The sequence below is a fragment of the Catharus ustulatus genome, chromosome 8 (assembly GCF_009819885.2).
Source record: "Catharus ustulatus isolate bCatUst1 chromosome 8, bCatUst1.pri.v2, whole genome shotgun sequence".
NCBI lineage: Eukaryota > Metazoa > Chordata > Aves > Passeriformes > Turdidae > Catharus > Catharus ustulatus.
In genome coordinates, this window is record NC_046228.1 from 20523458 (window position 1) to 20533844 (window position 10387).

At 42.9% G+C, this 10387-nt stretch overlaps 1 protein-coding gene across 1 annotated transcript in view; it reads right to left on the minus strand.

The window, feature by feature from the left end:
• USP54 (ubiquitin specific peptidase 54) overlaps positions 1–6512 on the minus strand; it is a 92214-nt gene extending 85702 nt beyond the window's left edge. The window contains exon 1 of the mRNA XM_033066792.1: positions 6436–6512. The gene's annotated coding sequence lies outside the window, so the exon portion shown is untranslated. The remainder of the gene's footprint in view (positions 1–6435) is intronic.
• Between the last annotated feature and the right edge of the window lie 3875 nt (positions 6513–10387).

Consider the following 10387-nt stretch of genomic DNA (forward strand, 5'->3'; position numbering starts at 1 on the left):
AACATACTTCAAAAGTATTTACATAAGCTCCTCAGATATCATCTGTTACAAGTACTACACAGATTGTTGTGATAACAATTGTCCATAACAGCCATCAGAAAGAATGCTGCAGTTCACTATCCCAATGTTTATGAAGTTTTGCTGTCTATTCATTAGCACACTTCAGATGCAGTATAATGAAAAAGTTTTAATGAACAAGAAAAATAAAAAAAATAAACACATTTTTCCTATTTTACTTCCTCTCCCTTTCCCCTACACCATGACCTATTTTCATGGACAACACGGGGATCTACTGAGGACATTAACCTGTTTCCATGCCACAGTAACAGCCTATGTAACCAACACGCTGAGATGCATTAGCTGTTGTTTATTGATCCATTTATAAGTTCATTGTACTGGGAATACAAACTGGAGGACTATAAAGTCTTTTGCTATCCTCTGCTTTGTGACACACTTTACTGATTAACTGTTTTCCAGCATACATTTATTTCCATGTTTTGTGGAAATACAGAAGATTCCTCCTCTTCAAAGTCTCCCACGTCTGAATCACTTACAATATTTTTAGCCCATTCATTATTTTCAAAATTCAAAACACAATAAACTACATATCCTTTTTTAAAAATGAAACCATATGAATTACATCCACTAAACATTATCTACTACAAATACTGATTTACATTTACCAAATATGAGAAATAAACAGGATAAAAAAAAAGAAAAAAAGCTACTTTCCCCTTGATTCCCTGCAGGTTTCTCATATGTGAACTGTTCCCACCACACACACAACATGCAGCATGTACCTCTGCAAAAATTATGGTGAGCCAAACTGCCCCATGAAAAAAGCATTCTAGTCAAGACACTAATATGTGACTGCTGGTTATTACAGGCCATCCTACCTGCTTCTACCTTTGAACCAGTACTTACTGCTTATTTGTAAAGCACATATTCAAACCCCTTTTTGTGCCAGTTTATGGCACCAAATTGTTTATACCACCTAGCAAGCTTGACTACATTCTAAAAACAGGTATCTACAATAAACCCACATTCACTGCTTCAATTTAAATAGGATGGGAAAGCAGCTGAAGTTTAATTGTCTGTGTGGTAAAAGACAAAAGTGGAAAATAATTGCAAAAGCCAGATTTCTAGCCTTCAAATTCAAGGACTGCATGCTCTATCAAATGTACACATAAAATCAATTATGGCAGAATGTAATAAGTCAGAGTCTATTGCAAAATAATTAAAAGATCATCAGGGTTCATGTTCTGTCACTTTGACAGGCAACCACAATTCAGTGAAGTCTTATCTGCATTTTAAAAAAAGCATAGTTTCAGGTCTGAAAAAGGGAAACATTCATAAATTGTATCTATGAGTTTTAAAACCCTAATTTCTCCAATTGTCAAAAAACCCCAAGGATTCAGATATTTTGCTTTCAACAACAGAACCCCTGGAAGATGACTGTAGCGTCATCAAAGGAGTGGGGGGAAAAAAATTACAAAAGAGATACAGCTCACATCCCTACTGGAAATGCTATGTAAAAAGGAAAATACTGCCCCAAGAGGAATGTCTACCTGATGCTCTCTAGGGGGAGAAAACAAATTGGACCAGGATACATCAGACAGCATAATCATATGCTTTGTTTAACTAGTAACTTGGCAGTAGTTTTATTTGTTGCCCACAGAGGCATCTGACCAAAATAGGTTTCCTACCAATACTTTATGAATTTTCAACATTTTGAAATAAAACCCCCCAAGATCTCAAAAATAACTTCTGTTCCTATAAACTACTTGAAAATTAATGGTCAGGTAGAGGAAGAAGACCTAATTTGCTCTCATCATGAGGGGAAAGTAGAAAATTAATCTCTTTACATTTGATTTGACAGCAGATCAATCAGTACAGACACAGCATTGTCTGTTGAAATGAAGTTGAATGAGAATAAGGATTGGAGGAGAAGGGATAAGGAGATAAAAAGACAATTCAAATACATACAAATGTTAATTTTTTTTTTCTGTAGCCCACAGAAAGTATGAATTGTAGACAGTAACAACAGCCTTAGAAACTAAGAATCACTTGCCCAAGTATTTGCATTTGTTGACCTCCTCATGCTCAATAGGTTGCCTAGGAACATCTTACCTCAGAATGAATGAGAAAATAGTTTATGAGCACATCTGAACATTTCAAATACTTTTTGAATCTATTTTATGAAATCCATGCAAATAGTTTTCCATTACGCTTTTTTACAGCATTAAAGATACTCAATGAAGAAAAAAGTAGAGGAGTAATAAAGATAATATACTCTGAAAAGGCTTTCACAGATAAATACCAACTTGGATATGACATGCAGAAGTTGGTGGGATGACTCAGCTCCTAATAATATTTTATTTAAGTTCATTTTCTTAGCAGTAGCCTGATGTCATTAATAACTCTCAGCAGGTTACGTAGAGCTGTCGATTCATTTTCCCATTAATGGCAGCAAAAGGTTCTTTGTTAATGGTTTTAGGATAATGCTGGGGTTTGCCATATGGTTGTTTTTGTATGAGGGTTTCTCATGAAAAGCCAGAGAGTGTAAGAAATTGTTACTATATTTAACTGCAGTGTCCTCACACGCACAGCAGACAACTGGAATGGACACTGTCCTAATATTTACAAGTGCAAATGGTGCTCAGTATTTACTGCATGCTCTGTTTAAGAGGACTACAGGGACCTTAAACAAGAGAACATATGGATAGATCAGAGGATTCGTAATACAATACTGAGCTTTTCACCTCTAGGTCATTGGTTCAAATCTAAACCAGTCAGTAATGAAGGCAAGCTACTGTCATCTGACAGCCCTGGCCTTTGCAAATTGATTTGTCAGGCTCAGTCCTGTTCTCATCAAACTCAAAATTCAAAATGACAATCTGCATTTCTGAAAACAACCCCAGCAACAACAAAATGAACAACAGAAGTAATCTCTTCCTCCTGAGGTACTCTCTCCAGACCAGAGTCTCTGGAGAGTGCCAGAGGAACAGTGAAAATTATACCACTAGTAGCACAACACATAATTCTGTGGATAAAGGTTACTTCCCACTCTCAGATACCCAATTCAAATTTCCTCTGTATAAGTACAAAGCTTTCAGAGGTTTTATTAATAAAGAAAAGACAAGAAAGAAGAGACACCAATATAAAGGTCTTAAAGCTGAAATTTCAGTCCTGGTTAAAGATCTCTACAGATACCTTGTGCAAAGGTGTGTTTCTTAAGATTGAAGGTTTTGAAGAAAACGGTCACAGTACTCTGTAAGAGGAATACCAAATTTACTTTCCATGTTATTATGATGTGTTTGTAATCAAAATGTTTAAACATCACTTGCAGCAACAACATTGTATTCTATTACTTGCAGACAGCTTTAATTAGAAACAGATTTATTTACAAGTTATCATGAATGATACTAGAGAAGCCATATTTTTACAGTATTTCTTCAAAATTGTTAGACAGAAAAAGCACGGATTATGCCATAATAGTACATAATTTTCCATATGCTTTCATAATTAGAAAAAAAATGTTTTAAGCCGCAAAACAACATCCAGCCCTTTCCTTTGCCCCTTACTAGTTTGGAAGCAATCACAATAAGCACTCAGAAGGTATCACATCTCTCCACTTTACTAAGCAATCACTGCTACAGGACCAACTTTAAGGAGGTACCCTTAAGATCAACTTTACTTCACAAATTTAGGGCACTAGACAACAAAATCTACTGAAGGTTTACACTGTATGAACATGAAATGTTACTCCTAATACTTAGAACTACAACAAAACACATACAACTCACAAATATTGGAAAGTATCAAAAAAGTAAGAGCCTCTTGTCTTCCTTGCAGAATCCTTGTTTTTTACTGAGGTGCTGATAAATTGAAGTTTTCCCTTCCTTTTCCAATAACTCCAGATATAAAACACTTACTGTAACCTTAGCAAAGGCACAACAGGTTAACTTCCCAGCTGAATGACTGTATATAAGTTCTGCAAGCTGAGTAATCGAGCTGGTATACAGTCTATTGCTCTAAAACCAGAGTAGCATAGCCAAGTCATATCCTAGTCTGGCCAAACATCAGACCTGCGTCCCACAGACAGTGACTGGTGAGATGCACTCGAACCCAACCTTCCCCAGTCCCAGAACAAGAAACCCCATGCACCAACTGAAATAACAGAAAAAGAGAAGAAATGAGCTGCACACTAAACCTGAATGTCAGGACACACAATAAGAGACCTCCTACACTGTGTCATTTGTCTCAGAATGTGTCCAGACTACACCAGGAGATGGTTCCTCCCAGCAGTCTCACCCACAGAGCACAAGCAGAGGGAATGAGGCTGCCTACAGATGGAGGGAAGAAGGCAAAATCCTAAGGATTGCGACTGCCTGTTACTTGACTTGCAGTTAACAGGACCAATAGAGAAATCCAAGCAAGCCAAACAAAATTCTTTGACAGTCAATAATAAAATTTCATGCTGTTCCTCTCTGCCATCACGCACTGCGTATCTTTTCTAGGGAATGACCTTCAGTGACAGAATATAAGATGGTTTTGGAATTATGCCTGCAGCTACTATTGACAAAAAATAAAGAAATTTAGAAAGAAAACAAGAAGTATTTCAGAGAACAAATGAAAATAAATTGCTTGAATAAATCTGTGTGGAACATCTGTCAGGAAACTGAAGGATGTATAAGATATTCAGAAGGCTGCATGGGAAAAAATGAAAAGACTAATAAGTTCTACAGGTATCAACAGGTATGTTAATTATAACACAGTTTTGTTGGTTCTGAAGTTATGTAAGCAGATTTAAAAAAAAAAAAAAAACAAAAAACCAAACAATAGCTGTGATTTTTTATTACTATTCTTTCATCCCCTTACCTCAGTTTTGGGTTTTATTGTTTGTTTTTTTCACATCATCTGTTGCAATTTGCACAGTTGGACCAAAGGTGATTCTGGACAGGCACAACTGTTCTTCACAGAGGTATGTTTATAGAATCCTCAAACTCAATGAGCCTCTCAAGGTAACAAACTTTTTGAAGCTCCACAAACTGGGAAATCATCACATTTTCCATGAAAACTTGCCTAAGAAGGTTTAAAACCTAATAACATCTCCAAGACTAGCCAGAGAAGGATTTAAATTCCCATTATCCTTTTTAACGAACTTGTGACTACAGTCTCAAAATAGACACAACCCAGAATCGAGAGAAGAACTGGCATATTTCTTACCTGCAATGCCTAAAAGAAATGAACTGAAATGTTTTACTGCTGTCACTAGCATTTAAAAAAAAACTCCAAAATTTCTAAATTCTCCAGGATAACTGTACATTTGTCTGCACTGGACAAATTAGGCACACCCTTACTCCTTCCTGCACCCCAAAATATTGTGGCAGAAGACTTCATAGGTGACATTACCAGGTGAGGAGGAAATAAATGAGCAAAAAAATAAAGCTCCTATTTAATCCAGTCTGAATGATATGCAGCATGTTTGATTAGATATAGTTTTGATTAGAATATAACAGAACTTATAGAGTATCCTGTTTAATTAAACTGTTATTATTTCTGTCATTTCCTAAATGAGAACAGATTTCAACAGGTTGACAAAATTTTTTAGCCTATAATACTTTTTTCTAATTATTTTTAAAAGCTGTAATATTCAAGCCACATGTTACCTCACCAGTTGAGTTCTCAGCAAAGTACTTTCCTTCCTTCATGAAGCAAACACAAGACTATCTATGTTGTTTTGTTTTCCAAAACTGCTACTCAGTGCCAAGTATATTGCAGCACAAAATCTTCAGTCATAAATTTTTTTCAAGTCTGAAATGTAGCACAAGCTTAGAGAATTTTTTTCAGTACATACATCTTTCTTTCAAGCTGCATAAAAAACACACAGCTATGTTCTCTCCCTTTTCACATGCATCTTTCTTCCATAATTAAAACACTCAGGATTTGTTCTGAAATCTCAAAAGGTTTTTGAATTTTTTTAACACACACGATCAGCCAATACCCACAACAAGTTCACGTAGCTGAAAGACCAGAAAGCCATTGTGCCTGCAAATTTTTGAAAGCAGAGGGTTTATTATTGTTATGGTTTGCATTTATGGCTGTAATCCTCATAAATGTCCGCTCATAATCCTTTTACTGAAAGAAAGGTTTCAAGCGAAATGCGACTCTGGGAAAGCAAAGAGCTTTTGCTTTCTTTTAAAAGAGGAGGGGGAAGAAGCACATGGGTTTGCCTATCTTAGACCAACATAGTAAATTAAATACTGAGGAGGTTCTAACAAACAGCAGTGTAACTCCCATGCAAGTGTAACTTTTGACGGCAGCTGATCACACCTGGGTTACTAAACAAGATAATACAACATCCCTTATTATTTCAAAGACCCCCGCTAATAAGACACCTTTTTAGCCTCTAGCATTCTCTTTTTCTCGTACCTGCTACTCCTTTTCTCTTCTGCGGGCGAGCAGAGGCGGAGGTGGGGCCGGGACTGGGGCCCGGCCGAGCCCCGCACGGACCCCGCTGCGGCCCGGCCGAGGCGGGCGGGGGCTGCGCCACTGCACAGAGCGGGGGTCGCCACCGGCCGGGCTGCGGGCACGCGGCCAGGCAGCCAGCGAACAGCTGGGTCTGCCCGCGGTTTCTCCTCAGGGGACGGGACAGCAGCAGAGGAATCCCCGGCAGTCCGGGAGCGGTCTCAGTCCCCACCTGTCCCCCCGCGCGGATCCCGCCGGGCGCGCTCATCCCCCGCTGCCATAGCTACGGCAGCCGCGCCGCCCGCTCTCGCGAGAGCCGCCATCTTCCCGCGAGAGCCGCGGGCTGCGCCGGCGGCGGGCGCCGCCTCTGGCGGGAGCGCTGAGGGAGCGCGGGCCGGGGCGGTGCCGGTGCCGGACGGGCGCGGCTCTGTGTGCCGGAACGCTTCGGAGTGCTGGCACACCGCCCTGGCATTGCTCACAACTGCAAAGGGTGGGCAGTGGGAGCTCAGAAACACGGCTGGAGTTAATGCACACCTCCATGTCTAGCTAAAGTTCGCTTGTAGTTCATGGGAGCTGAGTTAGCTGGCAGGTTAGAGCCAAGACGTGGTGTGTTCAACATTGAACTTCATTGCAAACTTCAGGTGCGAATTAGACCATCTCAGGATGAGGGAAAACTGAGTAAGATCTTTTAGAAATTTGGAGTGTGATTTTCTGAGTGCTAGACAACATGTAAAATTACAGTAAAACTCGCATTTCCTGAACTGTGTCAGCTGTACATTGCAGTGTGTGATTTTCCTGTCACCAGTGCAGACTTACGGTAATATTAACTCTGCTGTAATGGTATTCTTGGTGACACCCAAGAAACACTTTTCAAGCCCACTGAAATAAATGGGTGCCTCCCTATGAATTAGGATCATGCTTATAGAGAGAATCTGAGGCTACCTGTGGCAATCACCATGTCCATCACCAGTTGGTATCTCAGTGGTACCTGGATAAACAACAATATTATGTAATTACCCAGACTGAAACATGAAGACATGAGGGTTAATACATTTTCTTTTCTGCTCTTTTATTTCCAGTGGCCCCAGCACCTGAGAGATACAGCATTTGTAACAATTCATAGAGAAGTGCCACTACACATGTAGGTATACAGGAAGTTCTTTTTATTTAATTGTTGGGCCCATTTTTGCATAAGAGAAGTGAGCTGATGCATAGTGTTCTCTATATGTAAAAGAAATATGCCAGAATTTCCAGCTTCTGATAACTCAGGTATCCTGTTAGTGGTGTACCAGATGCACAGAGTGTGCCTGGGGGACTGGGACTTTTGTTTGTTCTACCTAGAACAAATATCTGTGAATATGTATCTGCAATAATGTTCATGCTGCTGCTGTTAACATGGCATTTCTAACACCACTAAAAATGAAAATCTTTGTGCTTTTGGAGGAATATTTGTTTACTTGTGTCTTCCATGCCATTCCAGTCTCTTGCTTTGGGAATCAAACCAACCATAGTGGAAAAAAGAGCAAATGAGGAAGGCCTCAAGCCTCTCTTAGGGACCAAAGATAATTAAGAGAAACATTTAGAGAAAGTAGATATAATGAAGCCCTGACTTTGTGTTAGCTTCAGGCCCATGAAAGCATGGCTGTTTTGGTAGTAGAATGTGGAACTAATTGCATGTCTGAGCCAGGCACTGTGGGGTTTGACTGAAGCACTCCTCAGTGTAATTGAATTTGTATAGCATCTGTGAGCAGGGGAGGCCGGGTGCCACAAGGTCTAGAGGGTGTCCTTAGGCAGGCCAGCAGAAAGTTCCTCATTTGTTTGTCTCCCCTTCCAGGGACCACTTTGTTTTCCCTGCAGTGAACAATGTATGATGGGATTGTTGCTTAAAGCAGGAACTTCTCCCAGTAAGAATGAGAAGTCCACAGAGTCCTTATTTACCCTTTTGTGTAGAGGGATGTTTTGGAGCACGAGTTTAGTGCAGCATTGTTTAGTGGCCAGCTTTTTCACTGCTCTTCATGTCCTCCTTGAATGCTTTTCTTCTCCCTAGCTGCAAATGCAGGAACCCAGAGTAAATCAGTGATGTCTGAGCCTGGGAAGAGTTGAGGCCTTCGTCAGACTTCTGTAGTACAATTGCACTGTCTCTGTCTGAATTTCCAGAAAATATTTGTTCCAAGTAAGCCTTGTTACAAGAACCAGGAAGAATAACTATTTTGATTTGGCACCTGAAGAACTTGTAACTGTAAATTAATCTCACCTTATGCATTCATTTGTTCATTCTGGATTTTTGAAAGGCAAATGTTTTTTATCATTCTGGCTTGAGCTATACCTTCTTCTGTTCCAGTTTTTTTAAAGAGTAGTGGTCCTTTGTCTGCAAATTTACAGTAATTTCACGAATACAAGCCGCACCAATTTGACCAAAATTTTGGTGGAAACCCGGAAGTGCGGCTAATATTCCGGGGCGGCTAATACATTAACAAAATTCTAAAAGCTGCCAACACGGAAGTGAGAGCCCGCGGCAACCCCAAGCCAAGCTGGAGCCCGGCCGGCCCCGGCAGAGGTGGGAAAGCCTGGCAGAGGCGGGGCCAGCAGTGTGGGGGGCGGGCGGCAGAGCCTGAGCCAGCAGGGCGGGGCAGGGGGGCGGCAGAGCCGGGTCAGTAGGGCGGGGGAGCCTGGGAGAACTGGGGCTAGCAGTGCAGGGGAGCATGGCAGAAGCAGGAAGGCCGGCGGGTGGGGCTGCCTGGCAGCGGGGGAAGCCCAGCAGAATCGGGGCCAGCAGCGTGGGGGAGCCCGGCGGTGCGGGGGCCTGCAGTGCCGGCCAGGGCGAGGAAACGCGGCGGCGGTGCAGACGGGAGGGGGCGGCCGGCGAGCCCGGCGGCGGCAGCCCGCCGGCAGGGCTAGGGAACGCGGCGCGGCACGGCCGGCGAGCCGGGCGGCGGCGGGCAGGGCTAGGGAACGCGGCGCGGCGCGGCCGGCGAGCCGGGCGGCGGCAGCCCGCCGGCAGGGCTAGGGAACGCGGCGCGGCCGGCGAGCCGGGCGGCGGCGGGCAGGGCTAGGGAACGCGGCGCGGCCGGCGAGCCGGGCGGCAGCAGCCCGCCGGCAGGGCTAGGGAACGCGGCGCGGCGCGGCCGGCGAGCCGGGCGGCGGCAGCCCGCCAGCAGGGCTAGGGGACGCGGCAGCGGGGCGGTGCTGACGGGAGAGGGGGGCCAGCGAGCCCGGCGGCGGCGGCAGTGGCTGGCCCACCGGCAGGGCGAGTACGTAAACGCAGCGGCGAGGCGGTGCTGACGGGAGAGGGGGGCCAGTGAGCCCGGCGGCGGCTGCAGCACCACCCGGCCGGCCCCGTCAGCAACCATGAGCGGGCCGAGCCTGCCTGGCCCCGCCCCGAGCCAGTAAAGCCCGCTATGCCGCGATCCTGTTACTAATTGGCCAATTTGTGAAAGCTGCGCACGGATTCTCGCGACGAACGAAAGTGCGGCTAATATTCGGGGTGCGGCTTATCTATTGACAAAGACAGCAACATTGTTGAGGCACCGGAAGTGCGGCTTATAATCCGTGCGGCTTGTATTCGTGAAACTACTGTATTTGTATCAGTCCTCTCTGAAACTATTTCAGATGACTTTTTGTTTAAATGAAAAACAGACTTTTGAAATTAAGTCTTTGCACAAAACATTTTGTGTATTGTTAATCAAAATATCAAAATAAACACACAAAAAAGAACCCTGCAGGTTTTCTTAAAAATAGTTGGACAATATGCATTTAAAGTTTTGATGTAAATAATGTTTCTTAAAAGTATAATTGAAAATCAAAATAAGAGTTTATATTTGAGAATTTGTCTATTGAGCTGACTGAAGTTTAAGTTGCATTTTAAAAGCACTGCTTCAGGGTTGTTTATGTAGTTCTCTCCCCTTTAGTGCATGTG